This window comes from Convolutriloba macropyga, chromosome 3 (assembly GCF_964194025.1).
Source record: "Convolutriloba macropyga chromosome 3, txConMacr16.3, whole genome shotgun sequence".
Lineage (NCBI taxonomy): Eukaryota > Metazoa > Xenacoelomorpha > Acoela > Convolutidae > Convolutriloba > Convolutriloba macropyga.
Window position 1 is genome coordinate 45,201,080 of NC_134470.1, and position 6,769 is coordinate 45,207,848.

Consider the following 6,769-nt stretch of genomic DNA (forward strand, 5'->3'; position numbering starts at 1 on the left):
TTTTTGAATTCAGTTTAAAGCAAATTGTAGCTAGTTCTGCAAAACAATCATGATGCAACAATGCTCAGATAAAAATCTATATAAAAAGAAGTGTTCTTAGTAAAATTTAACATAAGTAATTCATATAGTTACCAAAGCTACGCTGCATATTGTTATTGACTTTAATGATAATTCAAATGCAGGAAGCAGTGGTCTCGCAGGTGGTTACCCACAAGCTTTTTCCCAAAAACATTCTGTTCATTTTTATGTTATATGTATAAATATTAGATACTGGTATTCAAGACAACGTGCTTAATTTGGGCTCAACTTAGACATTTTCCTTCGTAGCTCTTTTGCGCCACCGTCCAAATAAGAGTTGGTTGTGTTGGGGGCTTAAATCTTGACCTCTTTATGAATAAAGGGTGAGAGAGATAATACTTTATTGGTACATTCAGACAGCATATGTGCAGACAAGAACGGGATTGCATACAATTGTACATTGTGTGATAATCAAAAAATTTTTTTTCCGGAGAAAAATTATGAACTCAACATAAAGTTAGAAATGAGATCCAATGCGTAAGTCCTTCCAGCTGCAACCCATTTCATGATTAAAAGTCTGTTCAACAAAAAATTGATAAAATGACTATTTAAAAGCGTGCAAAACTAGAATGCGATGGGTTTTTCGACTTCTAAGAAGTAGATAAATTATTCTACCAGGCAAAAGTTTCTGAGAAAAACGATTCTGAGTTAAGGCATGTATTGGCCTTTCTTTGGAGAGCTATGTTACCTCTTCTGATCTACCTTTTGAATATTTATCTCAGGTAGGGTTAGACGTGTGAAAGCTGGTATCGACCACCTATTATATTCGGAAAACAACTCGATGCAGCTTTTTCAAATCGATTTTTGACTGGCAAAAGTTTGTGATTCAATTTCAAGTTGCAACAGGCATGTATTTGCCCTTATTAAAAAAGGTCCTTAAACTGTAATACAAATTTTTTTGAATGTACCGAAAACACTGTCACTTATATTGGATAGAAGAATGGCCGAACAGTTTAAATGAGACATCACTAAACATTCCAACAACAAAAGTTCGAACTTAAAGGAAAATTGTCTAAAATTATATCTCATAGATTTTATCGCTACTGCCATTTTTCAAAGAACGTTATTCAACTTCATGGAAATTGAGGGATGGGTCCAATTTAACGCATAGATACTTAACCATTATAGATTCTTGTATATTTTCTCCGTTTAATTCAACTATGTCATCTTTAGGAAGACATTTGTTTTTTGTGAAGTTTTTAAAAAGCTCACTTATTCAGTTTTTGACGTTCAAAGATAGTCTTTTAAAATCGAAGTAATTTTTCAGGATCAAGGTTCCTGATCAATATTTTCGTTTTTATTATATTTAATCTTTTCATCAGCAAACTGGACAGTTTTGAGGTCTTCTTGAAGACTTGAGCGGATGTCGATTATGTAAAGCAGAAAAAGTAGACGATCTAGTATTGTACCCTGGGGCAACCTTTGTTTTATATTTATCCAATCCGAGAAAATGTTGCTGAGTTTCACACGTGGTTGGCGAATGCTGAGAAATGATTTTAATTAATGCAACAACGTCCTTCGAGAAATTCAATTGTTCAGGTTTTGTTAGTAAGATGTAATGCGATATTAAGTTGAATGCTTAGAACGGTCTAAAAAATTTGCAACAAATTGATTTTAATCTATAAAACTACGGAAAGTCTCTGTTGCAAATAAAAGAGCATCAATGATGGAGAAACCATTTCAATTGCCAAATTCTTCTGCGTTTGGTTTTCTGTAGCTGATCAGCTATCTGCAATGATAATAACCGTTTAAAAACATTCATGAAAACAGGGGTAATTGAGCCAGATCTTTAGTTAATTGGGTTCAAACCATCTCCTTTCTTGAAAAAAGGTGTTACATTTCCAACCTTTAAATTTGATGGGGACGAGTTTTGTCTAAATTAGGTGTCTTCAAAATACGTTAACACTGCGTTTATTTCAGTTCTGCCGTTATGTAATGCCAAAGCAAGGTTATTGGAAAGTCCCGATGACTTTCGATTGCCAAGTTTCGTTATGGCATCCATGCGCTCTTTCCTTGGAAAAAACCGAAACGAATTTTGTTTTGCAGCAGATTTTGTTCTTTGATAAAATTTTCCTGTGTTAGGATGAACCAAACCACCAAGCAATTTTCCCAAAGTTAAAAGATAATAATTAAGTTGATTTTTTGCCCATGACTAAGTTGACAAACGAGCTATTTAAGATATGTTATTCGTTAGAATTTCCGTTGGGATCTCTGATCTTTTTGATGAAATCGAACCTAATTTTTTCAATGTTTATGTTGTTGAAAAAAGCTATAGAGTCTCCTTTAGTTGAGTTTTTGTGGTAGTCGTGGAAAGATTTCTGTTAAGTTTTAGAAAAAGAGTAATCGATATATGGAGGACTTTTTATATAATTTGAAATGCATTGTTTTTAGTTGTTTGAAGTTTTTTGCATTCTTCTGTTCTTCCATGTGGTTTCAATTGACAGGTTTTCTTGTTTTTCGTGTTTCGCCTAACTAGAAGGGCTTTTTATAGGACTACTTGTTCAATTCAACATTCAAGCTTTCTCCATTTTTCATTAACGTTGCTGCCTTTATAAAGCAATCCCCAATCAATTATTTCAAGAGAACGTTCGTAAGCTATTTTTTTTGTAGAATTTTTTAATCATGCACTAAAGTTGGGATGGCGCAAAATCTCGCAGACAAACTGTTGGGATTGGTAACTGTACATAGACGATCGGTCGCAAATTTGACATCAAAAACATAGCAGTTCACAAATGTTTTGTCTTACATTATATAATCAAGACTTGGATTATTAGAAATCTTCTAGGTGTACAATTGTTTATGGGCGAGGTAACATATTGGAGAAAGTTTGACTCAAGTTTTTCACATTCATTTGTGCTCAACTGACTGATGTTTAGATCTGCCATTAAAATAATTTCTTTGTTTTCTACAATTCCATTGTCTAAACAAATTGCCAAACGATCTAAAAATTCATCGATATGAGATTTTTGAAGATTATATTGACGACACAAAAGTTGTTTTTTCGCAGATCGTGTTGATTTGAACAATACCCCCATAATTCTTCGACTAAAATTTTTTCATAATACAAAGATAGTTGCGTTTAAAAGTCCTAAGCAATTTAGGAGTTGGAAGCATAAGATCTCCTCTTTATCCGGAGAAACTGGATTTAGTTTTTCTCAAAAAGTTAAAACAAGGATCTGATTACTAAAGTTTTTTGTAGTTTTCTGCTGTGAGCTTCGTTTCCGTGAATCTATAAATTGTTGAAAGACCAAGATCTTCATTTGATTGTTTTATCTCATCATGCTTATTCAACTTTGAGTGTTGATGAAGAAATAGTTCAGAACGTTTTTGCTCCACTGGATTGTCATTTTCGATAGACTCATATCTTACTAGTGTTAAGTTACAGGAGTAAATTACGCATATATATGCCAATGCGAATGCTTAAAAAAACTGCCTGATTTGAAGCCAGAAAATCTGTTTTTGCGTTTCTCTGAAAAAGCCAAAGCTTGGCTGGAAAGGACTCAAGCAATCAATTCGCGAGTGTAAGGTTATTAGGATAAGGCAAAGGTAAGGAAGTGATGAGAACATGGGAGATTATTGTAAGTTACAATTGTGATCCTGCATTTCTTATCAAATTTTTATTACTCAACCTAATAGGAGCGGCAGTTTGGTGCACCCTTGAATAATTTGTTACAATACGGTTACTGCACTGGTTTAAAGTCTGCGAATTGTTTGGTTGAAAACGTGTAAGAGTGAAGTGGGCCATGATGATTAAAAAATATTGGTTTGGATTAATTTGTTCTCTGATGAGGTTAAACCTATTGCGGTTTGTCTGTTCATTGACAAGTCTAGGTAGTCGATCAGAGTTTTGTAGGAGAAACGATGGAACGCAGTTTGTCAAGAACGTTAGACCATAGTTATCAGTAAAGTGTAAATTTCGAAACAAAACTGTATCAGTGTGGTTTATGTTCATTACTGAATCATATAGGTTGATAAGATCAGCATTGTTTACACCAGAGGAGAAATCTTTCAATAACGAATTTTATTCCCTGACTTTAATGTCAGAAGATTTTTTTGGTATTGGTTTAAATGGAGGCACTTGACAAACAAAAATTTGGTTATGACTGAACTTTTCGTCAACTTTATTATATATGGTTCTAAAGCCAAATAAAAGTTGTTAAGCAGTTTTGTTTATCTCCTCACTGATTGCATTAGTGCTGTCGCGTCGTGAATTGTAATAGTATTGAGAGAACAGTTTTGATATTGTTTTACAATTTCAGTTCTCTCTCGAGTAGTGCTCCTTGAATATGCATGCATATCAATGTCTCTTGGAAGAGACGCCTGTTCGACCCTCGCAAAAATACTAGAACCTAGTATCAGGTTTTTTGTTGGGGAGCTTAGCTCCTTCACTTGGAATGATCTCATCGCTTTTTCTGTGCCCTGAAAATTAGGTTGTTGTTGTTGTACAGTCATAGCACTTGCTTCTTTAGGGCCTTCTACAATCGTCTTGATTGGCCCCACATGATTGGAGATGTTCCGTAATAGCTCCTGTTGTTCCATCAACTGTGTTTTTTATTGATAAATGGATGTAAACAATTCGTAAAATTCATTTTTGTTCATGTTTTTGAACGTTTCAAATGGCAGCATATTGATTTAAACGTGGGTGACGTAAATAATTTTGATTCAAAAGACAAGGTCACTTTAGAGCGAATGATTTATTTCATCGAAAAGCAACTGCACTCAATTAAACGGACCTTGTTGACCTGAGGTGTCTGCCCATGTCTGGCAGTTTGGAAATTAAGTCGAAACAAAGATCTAAGGCTATGCTAACCTTTATTGTTCCGAGCCCACTTGTGGGGGGAGGAACTATATACTCAAATGGGTTTTTTTTTGTTCAGACAATTTTGGCCGATCAATATATTCATCGTAGAGAAATGTGAGTGGTATCTTTAAAAAGGTGGTCCAGTGTAGAATTCAAAATAAAAAAAAACATTTTCTTGATTTTCTTTTTTTTGAGGAGTTATCGAGGATTGAAGTTTGGTGTGAACACGGGGTATTTGTTCACTTTTAGTGTAATTTTTTTCTTCAAATTAAAATATTTTCTATGAAAAAAAAGCATTTCAAAACAAAAATTCACGCCAAAAATGGACCAATTTTGTGTTTTTAATAGACTACAGGCGATAAAAAAGACTAGTTCTGGTCTCATAGGGAAGTTCACAATAAAAAAAATCGAATTATATTTGAGAGCACTTTTTTTTATAAAACTTTTCTTCTTTTTTTGCTTTTTTAAATCACCTAGAGACAAGTCACTGTTCATATCAAGTTTCCATTATTGACAAGCACCTCTTACAGTCAAATGAAGCCCATTGAAAACAAAATCGTTTTCACGGAATTGCTCGTTTTTTTGGCTTCTATTCTGTGTTTTCGTAATTTCAAATGAAACTTTGAATTCCTTTTTGAGATTTTACTAGTTTTTTGAAGTCATATGGCATGGACTCATCGACTAGCATATATTCCTTAATGAGCGTTAAGAGAACACATCTAGTGCTTTGAGTGGACAGCTAATGGCTGTTAAGACTTAAAAAGTATTTTTTTGAACATTAACCAATCATAGACTTATTATTGTGAACTGTAAGTCAGTCTCAGTGATGATAGCACCTCGTCCTCCCTACCGCAGCCAAATTTAATCTGACCAGTGGTTTTGTCTTCTAACTATTGGTTATATGACTTCAATGACACAAGATTTCAAAAAATTTCGAAGAGTTTTGAATATTTTCGTATTATTGGTTACTTTTGAACTCTTATCACATTATCCAAATATTATACACATTATCTAAACATGATTCTAATCCCATTGGCTTAAAGAGCACGTTCAAAGGATCATATATAGCGTTTTCAGAGAAAAAACGTATGTTTTAAACGGTTTTGACACTTTCTTCTCGCATTTTTCTACTGTTTTTTCGGCTTTTGCCTGTGTTTTTGTTGCTTTTTTATTAGTTTTAACAACTATTGTGATATATTTTTGATTATCTATGCAAGGTAAACATTCTTTTTTTTCTCATTGGGTTATATCTGAGCGTATTTATTGACCTCCGTTGAAAGCTTTTGAGTTTAATGGCTGTTAAGACTTCCAAAAGTATTTTTCCTAAATTTTTTTTTTACATTAACCAATCCAAAACTTTTTTTCGTGAACTGTTAGTCATTCTCAGTTCCAAGAGAATCCCGTTCTTTTTTACTTCAGTCAAAATTAATCGGGTTAGCGGTTTAATCTTTTACCTATTAGTTTTAAAACTTCAATGCCACGAGATTTCATAATTTTCTTTTCAAGATTTCGGGTACTTTTTTCTTATATTTGGCTCCTTTTGAAATCTTATCACATTATACTATTACTGATGGTCCAGTTGGTTTAGGGAAGACGTTCAATGGATCGTAGATAAAGTTTTCAGTGAACAGATAATGATTTAAATTGCTTCAACAGTTTCATCTGGCACTTTTCTACTTTATTTTCTTTTTGACTGTCGTTGTTGTTGTTTTCATAGTCAATAACTTGTTGTATGGTCTTCTTAACAAAATAAAAATGCCGAAAATACTTATTATCCCATCCAGGCAGAATTTAGCGTATTTACTGTTTTCCGTTCAAAGCTAATGAATTTAATGGCGTTGATAGTAAGAGTTTTCTCAAAAATTTCGTGCTTCTAATGTATTTGTTCAT